Genomic DNA, 23328 nt, shown 5'->3' on the forward strand with positions numbered 1-23328 from the left:
CCAAGTCTTGTCTAGCAGTCATGAAAACCAAAGTGCATTGTGACTCTGATGCCCTGGCTATTTTACTCTGTCAGAAGCATCAGTGAGACAAATTTTGCATGGCTTGATGCTCTGGAACAATGCATGTAAAAGTGTCCCAGTGAAATCATTAAGCCTGCACCACTACAGAAAATATTCTAATGTTAGCATCACTATGAGAACATAGCCGACTTTTTCTTCTTTTCTTTCCCTTTCCCTTTTCAATTCCCTTTCCCTATCACTATTCAAGCCTTCCTCAAGTAAAACACATATTGAAGTCAGAGTGGGAAAAGGACCACAAGAACCCCAGGTACCAAATAGGACTTGTCTCCACGCAAGAAGGAGGGAAGGAAATTGCTGACATTTCCTCAGTTGATGGCTTTCAGCAGAGATAATTCAGGCATTTGCCCAATAAGGGCATACTGTCAGAGATGCAGAACTGCCAGCATGAGAAGCATCCCTGCTTTGCTCATAGTACAGCTCAGGACTGACTGTTTTGCTGCTGTTGTGTGACAATGGAGGAATGACAAATGGGACAATCAGTCCCAAAGTCCTGGAAGGACAGTGTCTTGTCCTTCAGCACAGTGTCCATGACTCCACTGACATTTTGCCCTAATGTATATTCCAGAGGAGTTGGTGCAAGGGGGGAAATAAAGGACTAGAACATAGCTGTGCTTGGCTGTCATCAGCATACATTCCCCATTTTCAAACAAGACAGCCTTTGTTCTGCTTACTGAGCAGAGTTGATTTAAGTTGATTTAGATGGACATAAACATACACAGTGGATCTGGCTTGAGAATCCCAATGGACACTACTGTGCTCTCCAACTAACACTAATCCAGTAGGGAACTAGAGAACACGAGTGCTTAAAAATGTGCCTAAACATTTTACACCAAAGATTTTAGTCATGCCACAGACAACAGGCTTTCATTTCCACAGGGAGATGCGCTACCAATTCAGGGGCATAAGCAATGTACTGCAGAGCCATTATCTGCCTATACAGGTTGCTGAGCTGCTAGAGATTTAAAGTGTCAAAAGTAACTGCACGGATCTTTGACGTGTCGAGATTTTTCAACACAATCTGTATTGTAACATTGATTAAACAGTTATCTGGGTCATGAGATCACAATGCCAAGTCATTGATTCATTGCACAAGAGTGAAGAAAACAAGGATTTGTTTTCACTGGTTTTATCCCCTTATCACTGCAATTGAATTAATAAAATATTTTCACATTTGTAAAACATAACGACCTTTACTTTTCACACTAACGAAGAGAGAAACTGGTTGTTTTATGGCTGAAGATATTTACTGAGCTCATGTATTGGGTTTGTGTGGTAAGGTTTTGGTAGTGCGGGGGGGGATACAGGGGTGGCTTCTATAAGAAGTTAGAAGCTTGCCCTATGTCCAACAAAAGAATACAGCTTTACTTATCAGTTAAGTTCAAATCTGGGTTAGGCATATAAATCCTTTACTTCAAAAAATAAAGGAAGTATGGATTTCATCTTCAAAGATGGACAAACCCCTTTTCAAGCTCATTTCTTATTGTTTTATTTTTTCAGAGAAACACAGCCTAATCACTGGACTAGGTGTATGAGAGTTGGAAGGCACTATCAAATAGAAGCATTGCATTTTGCAGAGACATGGTGCCTGGTGGTTAAGGAAATGGTGCAGGAAGTGAGAAACTTGGTTCCAGTCCCCACACTGTTTCCTTCTATATTTAAGACTATGAAAAGGACTCTTGGCCCATGCTGGGATCCTGGATGCTCAGTTACTTATGCCTCTTCACACTGCACAGTGATTAAGTTAAAAAGGCCATACCTCCTTGTCTCAGCCATCTACGTGGTTTCTTTATCTTCCTTGTTTGATAGTGATTTTTGGCTGCATGGTTTCAAAATCTGTGATGCCTTGTCCTTCTGCGGTAGTGATTAGTCTATGTTTTGGCAGCTAGAGCTGTAAAAAACCTCCACTCTGGGCTGGGAGGTAGTTACAGGTATTTTGCTTTTTGAACAAGTGTGCTGATATCATGCAAACAGTGGGTCGTCACCTCCTTCTCTGATTCCATTTCCAAATGTCCTCTTTGAGCCTGCTGTTTGACCTGCACACTTCTGATACAGAAAGCCATAGGTTCTTGACAATCTCTGGTAGCGACTGAAGTGCTCTAATGTGAGCATTTCCACTCACATTGGAGTACTTTGGAGCCAACTCTCATCCTTAAGTATGGATGAAGCTTTGTGTTCCAAAGTAGAGAAACTCATTAAAGTGCAGGTTCAGGTAGTCTTAGAAAAGTGACCTAAATACTCACAAAGCCTTGCCTAACACAAAAAGCAAGCTATACAAACTTAACATTCAGATACTACAGTTGTGGAGAAATCATATTGTCTAAACGGGCGATTTCCCACTGACCCACACTGTTATTTAAAACAGCAAATGCTGAAAGTATTATCCATCAACATCATGCAGTCTGACCAGGAAATACAGCACAATTGGAGAGCTCTAACAACTAATCCAGTTATAGTGTCACCAGTTGTTGATGAAAAAAGGGCAATATTCTTGGAGGAAAACTAACAAGGGACCTAGAAAATTTCTCAATTGCTTTTTCGGCAATTTCTTCTGAGAAAGGAGGAAAATGTTCTTCAGAAATTATTTGTTATAAATTACTCCCTCTCTTCTATTTTTAATCTTCCCTCTTCAGAAAGAAACTTATACCTTTCAAAGCTTACACTTTTTGCTGTACCCATTCCTTATGTTTACCAGACTTTGTATGAGTCACCGTTTGGTTACTTCAGGATTTACATTTGTAGCTGTCTATTCTCTTGGCATCCTATATAGAATAAGACATATAACGATAATCTGAGATGATCACCATATTTCAAATGAGGGAGGTAGTAAAGAAAGAAGAAAGGTTAACTGACACACACAATTTCCTCTTCATGTTTTCCTGTCTTCTGTCAGTGCCAACAAATGAAATTATCATCTTTTTGTGGCTCTCAACTCTTTTACCATCACTGCTTTGCAGCCTCAGGTGGCTGTCATCAATCCCTGACTGTATGTAGCTTTATATATACTTCTAGATCTTCAAGTGAATCCTTCAGCCAACAAGCTTTACTGTTCCATCATTCCTTATTGACTTACCAGTAACACGTTTGTTATAAACATTCACCAATTGTTATAAACATTCACCAAAAAAACAGCGTTTTGTGAAAAAAGCCTTTGTGGAGTAAAAGGCGCACTATCAGAGACATTTTCCCCAGGATTTTATTCTTCAGTTAAACTCTCCCATCTGTTATTCTCACTGAGCTAGAATATGTCTACTACTGGACATCTCCACTGCAAACTACTGGGCCATTTATTTCAGGAAACAATTTATCATAGTCCCATATTCATCTCTTTAGCCTTCTAGATACTTATCAGATGCAAACATGTATTAGTTTCAGCCTCCATTTAAATGAGACAATTTAAAACCATAGAATATTTAGTACGTTGATGCACAGCTTACTTTAGATGGATTGTTCTTCAAAGACTGTGCTATACAGAAGTTCTGTCATTTTTAAGACTTTGAAATTTCCAACTCTATCACTAAATCTCTGTTAGATTGCTTTCAGATGACAAAGTATTAGGGTAGAGTTTAAAAAAATAATAAACTCTAGAGACTGTTTTTTCTCTTTTTCTTTTCCTCTCCTTTTTTTATTTCTCTTACCTTGACAACTGTATCTGTTTACGTATCCTGGTTCTAAACTGAAAAGAATATGCCAAGAGAGTGGAGGGATGAAGGTGGGCCTGGGAAGAAGGGGAAAAGAAAGGTGTTGTCTTAATGTTTGTCTTTTGTTTCCCACTACTCAAATTATTATTAATTGGAATTCGCAATAAATTAAACTACTTTTCCCCACTTAAGCCTGTTTTGCCCATGACAATAACTGGTAAGTGATGTCCCTGCCATTTTTTCAACTCATGAGCTTTTCCAACCTATTTTCTACCACTATCCTGTTAGGAGGGGGAGTGAGAGGGCAGCTGGTAGCCAGCCAAGGTCAACCGACCACAGGATAAAGATATTTTTTATGTTTGATTAAGAAAAAGACGTTTGTCATCATCAGACTTCAGGAAGCCTTGGGAAGTCTTTTAATATGAAAAGAAATAAGCAAAAAAATTGTGGGTTAAGATGACACAAGGTGAAGTGTTGTAATGAGCTAATGCACCCGTATAATGCACCATTTAGTGCTCCATCCCTGGCAAATGCTCCATCCCTGGCAAGTGATCAAGGCCAGGTTGGACAGAGCCTTGGGCGACATGGTTTAATGGGAGGTAACCCTGCCCATGGCAGGGGGCTGGAACTAGATGATCTTAAGGTCCTTTCCAACCCAAACCATTCTATGATTCTAAGATTCTATATGTCTTCTATGCTATAAATTCACTTATTTGTTGCTATCAGTCTTGTATAACTATCATCTGTGCTGTTTAATAGAGATGTCTGTCCCTGAATCATGCAAACAAATGTTTACTTTTTATTAGCCTTTGAAGGAGAAATAAATTGGTCTTTAAGGATTTCTAATAAATATTTATGAGTACATTTTATTAGAACAAAAATATTTGTTTTCTCAATAAATAAAAATAGTAATAATAGTATATTATGAAAGAATTTAGGACCACATTCTGTCTTGCTAGAAGTAGAAAGTACATGTTTCCAATGTTCCTGTCACTTAAATATTTGCTCATGTTTTACATTATAAAATGAAAATAGAAATATATGTCACCAAGAGGAAACACTGGGGATATAAAACCAGACATGTCTATAGTTGTAGAACAGCCTTTCCAGTATTTGCATCATCTTATTTCAGTTTTGTAAATCAGTTTTGCTGCTTCCCTCAGGTGGACATTCCTAGTGCCGTCTTGAGTCATCTCATCCAACCAAAGACATCCACAATGCAGACTCACTTTTGCCATTGACCTATTCTGAGGCTGGGCAAGTCAATCTCCCTGTTTGCCTTTCCTCAACCCTGGTCAGCTTTACCTGAAGGAATATATACTATAAACTCACAGGGACAGTCTTCATGTGATGCTTAATGTAACCCGGTACAGACAGCAAATTAAGCCTTTCACAAATGCTGTCAGACCACAGCTACACACATGCACACCCACACATAAGCAAAACATGCATAAAATACATATATATGTTCTAGCTGCCTTAAGGTAAGGCAGTGAGCCAAATACTGACATTATGTCTAGTTTGCAACATTTCATATAATTAAAACTTTTAAAATAGCAAACAGAAATTAATGGAGTTTACTACAATTATGCCTGTAAATATTCTAATAGAATTCAGAAGAAACAAAAATGTTTATATTTAATTGATTCAAATAAACCAATAGAGTCACATGATTCTGAGAGTTTTTCCTTTCAGCTCGTATTAAAGGCAACAGATTACATCGAATGATTATCAGGCAAAATGTTCTAAAACTTCTCCTAACAAACCTATCTGGACAGAGAGACCCTCCACATGTTGATAAACAAAATTTATCAACATGCCTTTATAAAAATTACTAAGTAATATCATCACAAGAACCAGGGTTGTTCCTCTATTTGAGTTCATTTCCAGCAAGAACAAATTTAGTCACCATGCATGTGTGATGGTGAAAAAAATAGCCTTTAGAAATCTATTTTGTCTCATTAATTTTGACATAAAATTTAAGACTATAGAGTCATAAAGTATAAATTAGGTGTCACCCTGCATTGATCCTTTAAAGAAAAGGAAGTTGATCATTCTTGGTTTATTTCACTAGCAAATTATTTGCCTGGATTACTTCAATGTTTAATTAGATTGTCATATAACACATATAAAATATCAAATAAAAGAGTCTTTTGCAGTGCCACTACATTTTCTGTCATCAAAAGTGTTTATCTTGTTAGCTGCCTAACTTAAACTTGCTCAGCACCAATGAGTGTTATATCTGAATACATTTAGAATATTTAAATTCCTCCTTTTATTACGCTCTTGTTAAACTTTTATTTTTCTTTTTTGTTGTAATTAGCATTTGGGAGCTCAATTCCTTTAATAGGCTCTCTTTAATGTACATTCTTTATTACTCTGCTTTTTGGTCCCAAGATCAATGGAGCAAGTGCAGATTTGCTAAATGGAAAAATATTGCAGGAATACTATATGGTTTATGAAATACTTCATTAGCTTCATTTCCTAAGGAAGAAAGGCCTATTATGTGTTAGTTTCTTGGACTGTCTTCTGAGTCCCCAAACCACTCATGTCTGAATGTAATATTGTTATCTAAGTCTGACAGAAAGGGATATATTTTAATAGTAATTAAATTGTAACCAACAGTCTTAGAATATTTTCTGTCTATGGCAGCAGGGGTCCTCCCAAACAAACACCTAGTCACAGTACAAAAGTTAAACAAGTTAAGGACTGTTTCCAATATTGCTGTTCTGGAGATGAAGAAGGTTTATCAGTACCAGTTAGTATAGTTTAAACCAGCCTTTCATGGCCAGTCAGAGAGTCTCAGGTATATTTAATGTGTTCTTCATGCCCAAGTATGCCTAAAGCGTTACCTGAAATGCAAGCTCAGAGTCCAGTCACTTGGATAAAGGCAAGAATGAGGCAGGGTATGACATATCTAAGTGGCTTGTGTTTCAGGGCAGCAAAGAAAGAAATGTGGGGATTTCATAGGTTTGTGGCTATAAGAGGTCAATATCCAGACCAGGTACATTCCAGGTTCTCATTGTCTCCCAGATACCCAGACAGCCCAGGTCATACTACCCCGTGGTGCCAGACATGGTGTGCTCTCAGAGACATCCCAACCTTGCTTGAAGTCATCCTCCTCTGTAAGAAAGTCTTGAGTCTCTGTTACTGAGACTGTTTAATTAAGATCAAGCTCCTTATTCTCCCTTCTCAAGTAATAGATCCTTGGAGAAATTTGTGAAGCTTAATGTTTGCAGTGTACTTTGAGATCATTGGCTTGAAGTGGTGTTATCATTGCAGAGGCAACACTATGAATACATGGCTGTACTTTTCGGGAACAGGAACAGATCCAATGCTTTAAATTAACCCAAGAGACAAAGCACTTTGATCTACTGTCTGCTTGTTCTAATTTAGTAGATAAACATTCAGAGAAACTTGGGTGTTTTCCATCCATCCAGAAACAAACAAGCTAAACTAGAAATCTCCCTCCCTCACTAATGCTGCCCAGGCATTAAGGATGGAAAGTTATTGAGAAGGGTTTGGATTTTTCCACTTTTTTTTTCCAGTTAGTTATGTCTCTTCCCGCCCCTCCTCCTCCCCCCCGTCACCACTATCCAAAGTAAGCACTATCTATTTGAAATTAATGGGAGGATAAGGATGCAGCACAGGTTGCAGAGCATTGCAAGGAGTTTGATTGTGCTGGAATACCAGTTTCCTTTTCTCAATCCTGGCTCACAAGAAGCCCATTACAGTTTGTGTACATAACACCCAAAGTTGTAGAGAGGAATTCCGCTGGCTGCAAAGAAAAATAAAATCTTCCTGCCTTTGGTTACCCTTTGAATTGCCTTTGAGTCATGGAGAGGTTGATGTAATATGAAGACAAACAGCGTAAGTATCCATCCTCTTGACTGAGGTGCTGACAATCAACCGACCACATACAAATGCATATTTCAGGGTGAACTGAGTAGCTCTCCAGAGTACACTGAGCTTCATAACTCTAATGGAAAACAAGACACCTTCCTAACATGGGATGTCTACACACAGAGGTCTAGATTTGTCTTAAACTACTACCTACAATCCAAAGCTGAATCACATCCACCCAGCCTGCCAATAAAACATGCAGTTCAGGGATGGTGATTCTTGATTCCCACTTAATCCTGAACCATGTAACCTTGCAGTTTCTAGCTGCAATGTGACATCTGCTATAAGTAGTTACTGCCCTTGGTAGCCACCATCCCTGCCTCTTCAAACGAACAGAAACTACAAGAACACCTCCCCTATGGCACGTTTCACGCAAAAATGCCAAGTAGCATAGAGTAAAGCAGCACTTTATCGCCATGCTAGCCATGAAACGCCAGCATACAAGAGAAACACACTGTTACTGCAGCACTGTGAGATACATACTGATGTGGGGCACAAGTGGGTGTGTTGATGGTAGTTCTTAAGAACTAGAAAATCCTATTAGAAGAATAGGCCAAAAGTGTGATTTTATTTTATTTCCAAATTCTGAATGATTTTTCCGGAGTTAAGACTCATTTGAATTGTGCTTGAACATGTTGATAACACTTTAGGTTTGTCACCATGAATGGAAGCTTCTCCATGTTGTGGCATAAAAACTGCAGGCACTAAAGAGAATAGGCAAGCTCTGGACTCTCAGAAAAACAGACGCTTCCATCTCTTCTATAGTATTACTCTGGTAAAGAGAAACTTTCAACCACTGCATCTCTATATACATATAACACATTTTTCTCCTGAGAATCTTAAGCTGTGTGCACAAAATGGTACTAACACCTACAGTACACGCTGTACATCTCACTTGCACCTCCGACTCCTGAAACATTAACTATAACTCAGCATCCTTGGGTTACCTTTCAAGAGATGAAAAATATTATTAGTTTGTTTTTATTTGCAGCTAGAAACTTTGACTATTCAGCTGTGCTAAAGGTTTTTGCTTTGGGTTTGCTTTCCTTTCTTATTCCATTCTTATTTGCTTTCCTTTCTTAAAAGCATACTCTGCTGGTGCTTTTGTAAGAATTATTTTACTTACACTTGATTATGAGTATAGTTTGGGACCCAGAACTGTGAAAGCATAATGTTTCTTGGGAAAAAAAAAAAAGTAGGGAAAACGAGGGTAAATAATAGGCACAACTTGATTCACTAAGCAGCAAAACTGCTGTGGTATCTTAGTAAAGCCAATCCCCTATCCAGGGGATCCTCCAACAGCCTTTTCCACCAGAGCAGACCTTATCCAAGCAGGAAGTTCTTTTGAAATACATTTAATAACTTTCCTCCCCTGCCTGAAGAGGCTTATTGGAGCTCTGAGATGGCAGGATCAAGGTCCAGCAAATATTCCTGTCATTGTTGCAACCCAGCTCCAAAGTTTTAATATAACTAATGGCAGCGGGTGGTTTCTAATACCAAAAGGTCACTGAGTCACAGGAAGCCACCTGGCACTACTGCATCTTTCCAGCTCACAATTATAATTATCTATAATTGTTCTCTATTTATAATAAATACATCAAAATCTTGGGGAAAAAAAGAAAAAAAGGAATCCATCCGGAGATGTAGGAACCTTTGCCAGAAATAAAATGTGAAATTTCAATTAAAACCAACAGCTGCTCCTAATCAGGCAGCCAAAAAGAAATAGCCAACCACAAAATGAAGTCCAGACCATGCCTACATTTCATGCAAATTTCAGACTTTAATGTGTCATTTCCTGAAATACTGGCTAAAAAGACAGACTGGAAGAAATTCCTCAGAGTCCCTCATATTTAATCTTCCCTCTAGCACCAACTTTCTCTTCTATTTTACAAGGATGCTTTTTCTTTTACTGCCAGATTGCATTTTGGGTCACTTTTAACATGTAGCTTAAAACGCCATTCCCTGTGATGCTCTAGTCCCAAGGGAACAGAAGAACAGAATACAGCAACTAAATCTGCTTTCATTCCAAAGCTGACTTCTTTGATATTGCTGTTGTGAGATTACTGAACAGCAGCTGGGGATTCAACACAAAACCCAGAGGTCAACTTTCAGTAGCTAAATGCAGGTTCTAAATCCAGGCAGCTGCTTCACTCTCCACCATTCAGTCATGCAGGACCAGCTGATCTTTACCTGTATCTTCTGCATCACTGATTGTCTCAAGTAAGGGAGGTACCTTTATAAACCTGGCTACCAGAAGGATGACACCATTACAGTGCAATGACTGGTAGTTTATGTCTGCTGAAAATGTGGTGCCATTTTGAAATGTGTTACAGAAATGTCTTTTGGGATGAAAAGAAATTGTACAGATCTGGTGTCTGGGAATGATAAGCCAAAAAAGACTCCAACCCATGCTGACAGCTGTACCACTTTCTGTTTCAGCCTGGCCAACCCTTGATCAACCCTTACTACTACCAAAGGAAATAGAAGTGATCTAACAAAATCAGTATGGAAATCCCATTTTCATTCATAACTGTGTTTACTTAGATCATTCCTCCATGAGTACAAAGCACAAGATGGTACTTTGCGCTAACAAGTTTCACAAAATACATGTGTTATTTGAAATTCTTTTCATCACTTTTTCAGCTTGCTTGCAATTTTGGTAATCTTTTCCACAAGTGTCCAAATGCATCATTAAGGTCAGCACTCCCACACTTTTTTCTTTACTAAACCTATATAAAACATTTCTTTCCTATTATAATCTTCTTTCCACAACATATTGTTGTCACTTCAGACTTTGTAACCATGTGAAGCCATCTCAGCATATAATGTCTTTTAATGTATATATATTCTTTGCTGGTTCTATTTAGTTGCTCCTCTAACACCTCATAATTGTAATAATATTCCTTGGCTGCCTCTGCTTTAGAGAACTCTGCTTCCTGTTCCATTTTCATTTTGCAATGGTTCTTCCAGGAAAACCCAAGTGCCAGTGAAAACAGAGTTTGAAGCTGCATGTGCCAATCGGAGATGAACTGGTGTTAACAGAGCCTAGAGGAGTGATTTTTCAGCTACTGAATGAGGTAATCAACTAGCTGCTGGCAGAGTAACTCCTGATCTGATAGTATTCCAAATGTCCCCTTTTCATTTACTGGAGATCATCTGAATGTCAATTTCAGATACTGCACCAGCATTTCTCCAAATTTCGGAAGGGAATAAATGGTTGTTGAGGGTTTTTCTTATGCTTTTAATTCCTCATGACAGGGCAATGTTCACTGAATGGCAGTGTGATATTACCTTAGCTAAGTGTAAATATCAAGCTTCTTCCTTTTTGTTGATTTGGTTTTCTATAACTGATTTCAAATTTAAACAATTCTGATATAAAAAACCTTTTATTTCTTCTAATTTCTGATTATAACATTACAATTGCATTTAAAAAAAACAGAAATACCTGAAAATGTTCACTGATACAGATCCATGCGACAAAGATTTAAACATTCTCCTGATTTTTACCTCACAGTGAGGAATTCTTATTTGTTTCTTACCATTCTTTACTCTCAGTTTTTAACTAGTGCTTGCACTTGCTTTGCATCTACCCTTCACTTGTACAGCTTACTGCAGAAGGAAGCATACTCAGATCTGTTCCTGGGAAGCTGTTGACAAAATCTGTTTCCTGTACCACAAGCAGGACTTGTTTGTACTGAGTGAAATCTGATTTATATTCAACCTCAGCATAAACCTCAAGTTTTAAAAGGCACTGAACATTCACAATTTAATTCAAGGATTCAAGCTACCACAACAAACCAAACCAACAAATAAGGGTAGCAAATACTTTGCAGTGGTAGAGATTCATCAGTCGATTATGTGAATTACACATTCAGTGTTGAAATGGCTTAAATATTAATAATTAAAGTTCCTAACAAGATATTTTATAGGTAGAAAAAGAGGCATCGAAGTTAAGCACAAATAAGATTTGTCCCCGTGCTTGTTTTCTGTATTTAATAAAGATCTGAACAAAGTCAGAACAGATACCAACAGAAGTTGCTCTTTTATAAGGCAATACTTTAAAACTCTCTTTCCATGATAGCCCCTTTACTCATGTGCAACACCATGAAAAAACTCTGTTTCTGCCTTGGTATTTGAAGCTTTTCTTTATTGGAGACATCAAACTCTTCTTTCAGACAAAAACAGAGACATTTTTTTCAGTGAAAAATTCTGTGTTTTCTGTTCTCTGCATAGATTTAGGAGGAATATAAATATTGAAATACTGAAGTTTTCAAGTATGCTGGAGTATAACAGAGAGTATCATAAGAAGGTTTATATTTACTCCACCACAAAAGCCCCATTCTGTGGGCTAACAACTTTTTTTAACTTATAAACTTGGTAAGTCACAAATTTCCACTGTTACAAGTTACAGGGAATTGAGAAGCAATGAAAATTTTTCATTTCCTGGCTTTGAATTTACACTACAATAGCATATTGTATTTATTTAGTCATTAAGAGAAACACATTGATTTCAGTAGTATTATCAGTTAATCTTGATGTGACAGTATGGGATTTCAGAATTCTCAGAGAAGTGGCAACTTGCTCTTGTAGGAAACAATTCCTCTAGAAAGTGATTTCAGGTATGACAAAAGCACTCAGAAACATTATCTTCATGCAAGACGTCAATGCATTTGAGATTCTGAAAATTCCTGATAGAAAGCTAAATGCTGTCTACAGAAGTTCTGTAACAGTTGAGATACAAGTGTAAGTCTATAAATAAATGAAAATTCATGTTTAGAATTACTTGACATTTTAAAAATGTCTATTTGTCACTGTCAACTTTCCTTTCAGACTTTCCAAGTACTACAAATTGCAAAGAGCAGACAGGAAGTAGTGCAGTATCTCTTCATTGCCATCAAACAAATGGCTCTATTTTAATTCAGAGCAAAACTTGTCGGTTTTATGCCAGTTTAAGAATGATAAAAGGTTATGTCTGCAGACTGTTTGCATTAAAATTGTCTTTATTTCCAGACTCACACTGCTGTGTGTCTGGTTGAAAAGTTGACGAAGACGACTTCTGGGTTCTCAGAATCCAAAGTGAAATGTGGACCTATCACCATTTGGTGACACCTTTAAACTAACATCTCCACAGCTTCCTCAGTATAAACCTGCACAGATTCTCCCTGATCCTTCTCCAAAGCAGACATGAGCAATATATCTAGAAACTGGGCATTAGTCACTTCCTTGTGCATAATCCATCTCATTCCATACTAGATGTCCTAGAGTATCCCAGACTTGTGTGTGTGCTAGTAGATGTTAACACATGACCTACACAAGACCTGTATGCTGCAAGATCACTAGTTGAAAGCCATGCAGGATGACACAAACATCTCAGACAGCACTGGATGCTTCTGATCAGACAACTGCATCACACCCTTTGGATCAAGCAAGATGACACATAATGCTTTTAAATAGAAAGGAGGAATAAGTTATGAAAATCAACATCTGTCTATCACTATAATCTATTTTTTGGGTAGATGTGGGAGGGCAGTGTAGTTATTCATGTCCAAACAGGGAGTCAAGAAGCAAAACAGAATCTGAAAGGTGTTTGAGCCCCATTGGGGAGGAAATCTCAGATATGAATTCCAATCTTTTTAAGAGAAATGAAATGTTAGGGCATGAGCAATCAGATTTTGAAATGCTGCACAAAACATCCAGAACTGCTGCTTGCATTGTCACCTCAAGTGGAGAGATACTGAAGTACCTACATTTTCTCCTTGACCTTAGAACTGAATTGGGCTTTCACTGTGCTGTATTTGCACAGACAAAAAAAGTCAGCACTTACAACAAAGGTACCCAGAAAGTTTACCACCTACGGCGCTGATGCTCCTAATAGGCAAGTATGTACTGATTCCTGCACATCAATGCCCCATTGAATTAGATAGAGAGTGATTATCTGCAAGAAAGAGATCTAAGCTTTTGGAGGACGTGTAAGAACCAGTGTGACAAAAGCACTCGTATGTTGCAGAGGAAAGCAGAAGCACTTTTATACATTCATCAACGCAAAGGGCAAACCAAGCAGGTGTTCATTTCATCACAATAATCTTGTTACCACAGTCCTATTTATTTCTTCTCCTTTCCAAGCTTACTTGCTACATCAGCCAGTCGAATGCAGCACAACTGTGTTACCTGTCTTTGCATTTTCTGTCACATGGGAATGATGGCATTTGTGCCAGGTGACTATCTTTGCAGTAGTGATCTATGTGTACAGCTTGAATTGTAGATGAATGTCTACAGCATAACACAAATGCCACTCAGAAACCCAGGCTGGCTTTTAAGTAAATGTTCGAAGCATTCTGTCAATTTGGAGAAAGCTTTTGTACCGCGCTCTCCCATTTCACATAGATTGACTGCATGAATTCTAACATAGAGTAGCACTTTAAAGAGCTTCCAAAAGACAGGCTTCAGAAAGTGGTGATTTTTTTCCCTCTATTTAATTTTTGCTTGCTGCAGTGTGCTTCCTTGTATTTACATTCTTTTCTCTTTAAAGACATTTGCAGGTCATATGCAAACAACCTTGGATCAGACAGAGGAGAGAAACCCAGCTACAAGTAATCTCTGCACTGCTTCTTCCACATGCTTTTCACACAAATTCCAACACTCTCCAAACTATTTTTAATTTTTTATTTTCTTTTTTGCTTTGAAAATTTTAGCATGTCTAAGTAAGCAGGGAAGTTCAGGTTGGATATAAGGAAGTTCTTTATTGTGCAGGTGGTGAGCACTGGAACAGGTTGCCCAAAGAAGTAGTAAATGCCCCATCCTTGGCAGTGTTCAAGGGCTGGTTGGACAGAGCCTTGGGTGACATGGTCTAGTGTGAGGTGTCCCTGACCATGGCAGAAGGCTGGAATTAGATGATCTTAAGGTCCTTTCCAACCCAAACCATTCTATGATTCTATGAATAGGTAAAGAGTCCCCCAAAAAGGAGATTGAGGTCTGGTTTTGCCATTACCATGTAGCATTTTTAAACTGCTGAGCAGTTTACAATCAATCATCAGATTGTTCTTCAATGTGAAGTGTAGTCCTGGACACTCTGAATAAGGTATTTGCTCATACTAAATCTTACAGTGAAAGCATTGACAAACCTATGAGAAAGCCCAAAAAGGCAGCCCTGATATTTTATAGCAATCACTGCCTTCCACTTACTACTAATTACCTGGCACCCAGTACATAAAGCACTGGCTTGGGAAAGCGGAAAGCTGAATGGATAAACTTCCTTTTTTTCTTGAAAATTGTGAAAAATGTAGAAAGAAATGAACAGATTTTCTTTATTTATTTTCTCAATAAGTATCAAAATCTTAAATCCTTCATGTTAAGAACAACAGTCAAAGAAAAATATTGTTTAAGCCCACATAAAGGACAATGTTTTTAAAAGTGACATTTCATGATTTACTAAATTAATACACAAGACAAATTCCTCTTGGCCAGTAACTCTACTGAAGTGTAAAACATACTTGCTTTTATAGTCAATATTCTAAGTTTTAGCAAATATTTGTGCTAGTCTGGAGAATACAGATACTATCTTTTTAAAGGCTGCCAAAAATAATTGGAAACTTACTGGAAATATACTGGAAACCTGCAATGCGACTGTATTAATGTATTTTTACATTATTTTTTTGTTACAAATGAGCCTCCAAAACATTATGTTAATGCAAACAGTAAGTGGTAATAAATAATTGTAATGCAGGATCACATAAATATTGACATTTCCAGCATCTGAAATTTGTTTTAGGAGGAATTAATTCTACAGACCATAATGCTCACCTATATAGAGAAATAAATAATTTTAATGGCATTTATTCCTCCTTGCTTCAATTAGTTTAGCATAGAAAAAGAGAGAAAGCAGAAATATGTAATAGTAAAGAATCAATCAAATGTATGAATGTACACATATATGCATACATGCAGAATACTGCTTATATATGAGTATGAATGCATAGATAGGTGAACACAAATATAACCACAGTGGAGAATATATTCTGGTATGCATTTCAGGGCTATGAGAGGAAGTTTAAAGCAGAGTTAAACGCTCAGACACAAAATCCCTCTATTAAAATTGTGACTGATTAGTTGAGCTCCTTAAGGAAATGTAGTAAGAAAGTTTAAACAATGTGGTTTGAACATTCTTCCTCCATCCTCTTTTCAAATAGATCCAACCTCTGCTCATTTCTCCTCTATGAGCTCCAAATCAAACTTTTTTTAACCAAAGATGAAATTGCAGTTAAATTTGAAGTTAAGGTGAATTTCACTCCTCTTCAGTGGGGACAGCATTTTACCCAATTGACTTAAGGCTCAGTCCTATTGTAAGCTTTGGGGACCAAACCAAAACCAATCACAAGAAAGATCGTTGACTTCAATGGCTTTGGGTTACTTCCCCATTTTAGGCAGTCAGTACCAGCATCTGGGAGAAGCACAGAATAAAATCATGCTTTCAATCTCTGTTTGCATGTGCACATGCAGAAGGTGAAAGATTTGACATTTTCCTAATGAAGACCTCATTTCTACACCTATTGAAACTATCTTTCATCCAATACATTGTTTGGCCTATTATTGATCCTTTTAAAGTGCAGTGTTCCCATCTCTTCTTGAAAGATTTTTAACTCGTGACCACATAGAGGTCACCATAGTTCCTTAGCCTCTCAAAACACTGGAGGTTTCTTATTTTCCCCTTGTTTAAATTTGTAGGTTATGTTCCTTTTTGAGATTCAGTGTGAATCAGATTTTCTCATTATATTAACCAGATTCAGGTCACAACCCTCCTCAGTCTGAAAGTTTTAGCTGTGTCTCAGAATGTTATCACACACACACACCCCCCCCCAATAGGATCTTACCTCCCTTTTTGCCTGTCTGTGAAGATGAAGGACAACACTAAAAAATCTGCTGGACATTTCTGTTAAACTTGTTGACTATAATAATGAGTAATAAAAATGATGAGTAGGTATTTACACTCATTTACCTGGGAGTTTTCTTCTTGTTGTTTGGGTTTTGCAGGTTTTTTAATTACCATTTTGGATTTATTCAGCATTTGCAATGCTCAGTGTTTAGGTCCTTATATACACAATGACAGAACATACAGGTATTTCGTGTTGATTTCCAGTGTCAAGAAAAATTCCATTTCTAAAGTGTGATAAAAATCCCACCAATAGCTTTAATAACAAAGTGCTCAGTATTCCTGATGAAAGAAGAAATAAGAGCATAAAATATTCCCAAGAGGATATAGTGCAGCAAGACACAGGAATCTTTCCTCTTAGTAGTCCACTCAGGGTATTTTAGCATTTCTTTCCCCAGTCATAGCTCCCACCTGTCTATGATTATTACAGAAGTCTGCACTTATTAAAGAAAGTTCCTTTTTGTTTGCTGATACTTTTGCTGATATGTTACTTCCAGCAGGAATTTCTCCTTTGTACCCAAATTCAATGGCTATGAGACAAATTTATTCCACATGTCCCTCCTTTTATTCTATTACATTTTACCTTTTTGGAAATTCAAGATCACAGCCAAGCTTTTCTGTCTATGTCCAGCTCTGCAGTGCAAATAAAACACTATAAATCAAATCCTTTTTCCTCTTGTTACATACAGTGATTACACTAAATTCACTAAATCATTCAGATGAGGCATGTTAACAGAGGAGATGCAGTGTAAACATACGCACAGAGCAATCACAGCTCTGCCTCTTCTCTCGAGCAGTCACAGAAGCAGGATAGGGGGACAGAACTGTGCTTTTTTTCTTCTTTTATAATTGGAACCATCAAAGACAAATCACATTAAGGGTCTACAATAAATATAGTGCAAAGAGAGTCACACTTCCTATGTTCATTGTGAATCTCCACCATCCTCCATCAGCCAAGATTGCTTTAAGTATCCCCTGGTGTGTTGTGTCTTATTTAAAGTAAAAACCCATTGGGATAAAAATGTTAAGAGTAGAAGTGGCATGCCTATGGTACCACATAAATAACAATAATAGGTCTTCAGTGCATTGAATTACAATCATTCAACCATTTCAATGGATGTAAGAACACTACAGTCAGATTGTGCAAATCATAGAAATTCATAGGAGAAAAAAAAGCAGTAAGCCCTTTAATTATAATATTAGCATAATGTATCTTTCACTTCCACTTAATAGCAACAGGACTGATTTCATTAGGATAGTAATAAACTGTACTGTGAAGATTTCTCACCTCAGGGTGGAACAAATTACACTTTTGCATGTGTTGTGTGACCTCAGTTACACAAGTGGTTGATGTCTCTTCAGCGCCTGGAATTTAAAATACAGATGTGTCAGCATGTGGCCCTGAGGTCTCAGCCACCACAGCCACAACCCTTTTCATCCCAAAGGTATGGGTAACACGTTCCTGTGACAGTTCAGTTATAACGTTGATGTTTCCTAACTGTTGCAACACTTCTAGAGGGATGAAACCACCAGTTGAAGACATGTAGGCCACAGAACTTTCAGAAGGGAGACTGCTTTGCTCTCACTCACTTGAACCGGTATTGAACTATGTTACCCAGAGAATAAAAGGTTGCTACTGATCCCCAGAACCTCATGAGACCCTCTATAATAGCATTTATTTGTACAACGGCTTGTTCCTTGTGTTTTTACAGTAATTTAAAGGATGGAACTGAAACTTGCGCATCTGCAGCTATGCATCTAAGCAATGGCTGCTTTATTTCCCGGTAGTATAGTGTATATTAGAAATATAAAGCTGTACTCACCACAACCAGCTCTGGAATTAGATAAAAATACACCAGCTGGGACAGCAAGTAGCGTGAAACAGGCATTTTGCAGGGTAGTACATGTATTCTCTATCACTTTCATAGACACTTTCCTGATATTAATGTCGAATGACTTAAACATGTTTTCTAAGCCCGGCTGTGTTTACGACTTTAAGTCACCCTCATCTTCTCAGTATTCTTCAGGTCCTTTTTTTCCCAATATTTCTGTGATAAAGAAATGCAGGGAAATTTTCATACCTTCGAGGTGCTTTTAATCTCTGTCTACAGGAAATGTGTCCCCCCCAGTGATGTTTCTGCAGGTGGGTCTTTATCTAACCCTTTTTTTATTCCTCCCTGACTCACATTAAGCTTTTCCCACTTTTATTTTGGGGTAATCACATTTTCATCCTCCCATTCCTGGACAGTTTTAGTACTCATTTCAAGTTCTACACCTGGACTGTGCTGCAGGCCATCTGGGAAAGAAAAGTATAGCTTGAAAAGTGTTTTCAAATCCTCAAGGTAAATTAATGAATGCAGAGGATGTCATCGTGTATCAATGCTTCACCTTTTTCAGATTCTGACTTTGACTGTCACGTTTATAAATAAATGTCACAAATGACCATTTCAGAACAGAAGGTAAAAGCTGAGAATTAATAAGAGCTTTCTGAAAAGTCAGACAACACATAAACTACAGACAAACAAGAGAGAGCCTTTTCCTTTTTTTTCCATTGAGAAATTGTTTAGCATTCCCAATGCTTTCTTTTGTAAAAGCCATGAAATTACTAGACTCCTGGAGGAGGCTGCTGACAAAAAAGGTCCAGCTGCCTTCGTGAGCAACATACCAGGTTATTTTCCCTTTGAAAAACACAAATTCAGATCTTACATTGTTTCTCTTTATAGTTTTGGCCATCAGAATCATTTTTAGTTCAAACAGGCAACATAACTGTGCAACATCAGTGTAACTGTTAAGCAGCAGATCTACAGAGGATTTTAGCGGCAACTTCAATGACTTCAAAACTCTTCTCAGCGTACAATTTCTTCAGGTTGCATGAATGGAAGAGGATTCTCTGTTCATCGTTTCCACATCTTTGGACCACTGCTTCTGTCATATGCAGATGTCAAAACACGTTAGGAACTAAGCTTTCTGTGTGGTACTGGTGGAGAAGCTTGTAGCCAAAGTAGTCCATTGAAGGTATAAATATATTTGGCCAAAATCCATCATCTTCAGTAATTGTCTATATGCAAAACAAACTGCAAAGTTGGGGTTTTTTTTCCTCTTTGGTACTAATTGCTTTTTGGTACTAATTAAAGCCGCAAATCAGTCTTTTCTTTAAGCTGATTAAACGAGAAATTGGTGAGTAAAATTAAGAAAGGATCCAGCAAGATCTTTCTTCAGGTGATTTTGCTTATAACACAAAAGCAAAGGAATCCTATTTCGAGTTCAGATCAGCTAAACGTGAGATAAACACCCTTCCCAAAGTTATTATCTCTTCCTTCTTTCACCAGTGCAGCCAACTGTGAGTAGAACTGAAGTTAACTTCTTATTAAGGACTCAAAACTGCTATTGAATCTTGCTCTGTATTTCCCCTGCCACAACTACTAAAATTGTGATAGAACAAGGCAAAAAGAAACCCCCAACCCCTAGACAATCAACAAACAAATTAAAATAAGGGAACTGAGATTATTTCCCTCCCCTTCCCCTGAAGAAAAAGGCCTTTTCAGAATGGCCCAAATGACTGAAGAATTAGCAAATGTGCTATGAGACAAAATCTTTCAAAACAGGATAGATGGATATGAAATGTTCTGTTCTACCAGAGTATTTCAGTTCCTCTACAGTGTTTCAGTTCCTCTGCCAAGGTTTACAAGAGGCCTTTCATGAAGGTGTGTTGGAAAAGCATCTTTTGTGTTCTCCACTTTAGTGAGAGGGGCACTTCAGAGGAAGACCCAAATCTCTTCCTCCAGAGAACAACTGTCACTGATCATAATCAGCTCCTTTACATCTAGCTCAGTGGAAGACCCCTGGACATGGGTGTCTGGGTATGGAGCTGAATTGCACCCCCAAAAATTCAGGTCAGGTGAATATCAGCCCAGAAGAACCTGCTTGCTTGTGTAAATGTCCCCTTTGAATTGTCCAAGTATATCTGATTTCCACTTCCTTCAAACGGAATTACAGAGTCTCTGTAATGTGTGAAGTGTGTGACTCAGACGCTTAGTGTCTTTGCCTAATCTTAGGCATTTAGTATTATTCTAACTGTTCTAGGATATTTTGTTTGCTCTCAAACAACAGGTCTAGAAGGATGTGAGTCTCCTTTAGGTCCTGTATCATGAACCATTATTAACTTTGGGATGGCAAATGGGGATGAAGTCCATCCGAAAAGTATTACTTTACTTGTGTAATATTAAAACCAAACAAAAAAATACCCGCAAAACCAAACCACCACCCCCGAAGTAAAAAAAAAAAAAACACCCCAAAAAACCTACCCAAGCCCCAAACAAAACAAAATCTTGCTACCTAAGAGGTCTCTAACTGAACTGGACCAAATACTGAAAGGATCCAAACCCTGGCCCTGCCTGGGAGCGTCAGTCAGACAGCTTTTAGCTGACTTCACTTTTCTGAAACACTGTAATACACCAAGAAAAGCAGCTTTTCCCCTGCATCAGCCCAGACATAAATGCCTTTACTTGAAAAGTCAGGTTTTGGCTCCTGCTGTACTGGGAGATTGCCAAAGTAGCAGGGAAGCAGAAGAATCTTAAGCAGACTATTCTGGCGCCGGTCAGGAGCTTGCTCAGCTCCTGCTTAAAGTTAAACCAAACTAAATCTTACTGTATTTTCTCCACTTTTTGTATACCTGTCTTTAGCTTTTTTCACTGAACTTTGACCAGAAGCCATACAGCTCCCAGGGCTGGCAGTTGAGTCTGGTGTGTAATCTTTACCTCCACAATAATTTGCAAGGCACGGGGTCATTCTTAATGGGTCTTTTTCTCTTTAATGTCTCCATTACATTTCAAGGAGGTTAAGTATACCTTGATTCAATTGAGAATCAGACCTATTCTTTTTTATATGACAAATTGTCTAAATTATGGAAATGGGAGAACAGATATTTATCAAAAGGATAATTAGGTCCAGGAAGAACACATTGCACCATCTTAATGACAAGGCAAGTAAGGCTGCTTTAACTAGTTTAATTTATGAAGAAATTGGCTTTGTGGACATTTGACAAAATAATGTATCTTGACGCAATTTCAAGTTTGTTAAGTGGGTCTCTCAATTGCAGGTTGAGAGGAGCACAAACTGCCTGTATCCATGTTAAACTAGAATGAGACGTAATGAGCATTACAAAATCACCACTTAAGGGAACTACTATGTATTTATGTGGATTTTTTAATTTGTACTTCTCTGTGATAGGGTGCTGTGGTGTGACTTGACTTTCCCCTGTACTGCTTCCACTGGATAATGGATATATGGAAAGACAAACTATTTTCGTGGAACAGCTCATCTTGTTTCAACCCCCTGCCATGGGCAGGGACACCTTATACTTAACCATGTCACCCAAGACTCCATCCAGCCTGGCCTTGAACACTGCCAGGGATGAAGCATTTACCACTTCTCTGGGTAACCTGATCCAGTGCCTCACCACCCTCACAAATAAAGAACTTCTTCCTTATATCCAACTTGAACTTCCCCTCTTTAAGTACTTGTTTTGTTTGGTTTTGTTAATTCATGTTCTTTCACCACGTGCAACACCCAGCCCTAGAAAGTTCTGCCACTAAAATGTGTAGTGAAAGAAAAACACCTTCATTTTTTCTAGTTTTTAATGTGTTCACTGACAATTTCTTTGGGTGTTCCTTCTATAGGTTTTATAAATGCAGTACATAAGCATTCTTTTTAAGTATTCCTTTCTCTTTCTCCCTCAACGTCTCCTCTCCCCCTTCCCAGAACATCCATGTTTTTGCACTGACCAGAAATGGACCATTATCTTGGATGGCTTCTGAAATGCTTTCTTAGATTCTGTAACAAAATGAGAATGCAGAAATGTTCGAAGAGATTTCAATAAATCAAGGAGCAGCTAAAACAATACCTATCCTTCTTAGTGGGCATTAGCCATTACTCCCCTCCGGTCATTAGCAAAGGAGAGCTGACTATGCATGAATTCATGCAGAAGAATTAATGGGCCACATCTGAAAAGATAATAGCTGAGCTATTAAAGCTAAAAAAGAACCTAAAGGAAGAAGAGGGAATGCTGAGGAAAGATTAGATGAAAAAATACTGCACCAGGGACAGTGTATATAAATATATATTCATATACAGGGTTACAGACAAGGTGGTTGGTTCAGTTTCTTCTGCTTGCTTAGTTTCAGGTTTTCAGAGCATTTGTGTGTAAAAAAAACATCATCATCAAACCACCAGGTCTGTCCATCCCATCACCGAAACAGAGGATGCCTCTCATCAACCATCAGTAACATTATATGACTGTCAGAAGGCTTCTGCCAGGATTTAATCAGAAGTGGACTTCAAGGAGATCACTATAAAAAGAAAACTCACCAATAAACCAAACCAACACCACCACCCCTACAACCCCCCCAACCAAACAGGATCCCAGCATTATTATACTAAACCTTCCAATGCTCATGTGAGCGTATTTTCTCTTTTCACCAAATGCAAACCAGGTGGGCAATAAACTTTTCATAGAGTCATAGAATCATAGAATAGTAAGGGTTGGAAAGGACCTTAAGATCATCTAGTTCCAACCCCCCTGCCATGGACAGGGACACCTTGCCCTAAACCATGTGGTCCAAGGCTCTGTCCAACCTGGCCTTGAACACTGCCAGGGATGGAGCATCCACAACCTCCCTGGGCAACCCATTCCAGTGCTTCACCACCCTCACTGTAAAGAACTTCTTCCTTATATCTAACCTGAACTTCCCCTGTTTAAGTTTGAACCCATTACCCCTTGTC

This window comes from Strigops habroptila, chromosome 1 (genome assembly GCF_004027225.2).
Source record: "Strigops habroptila isolate Jane chromosome 1, bStrHab1.2.pri, whole genome shotgun sequence".
Lineage (NCBI taxonomy): Eukaryota > Metazoa > Chordata > Aves > Psittaciformes > Psittacidae > Strigops > Strigops habroptila.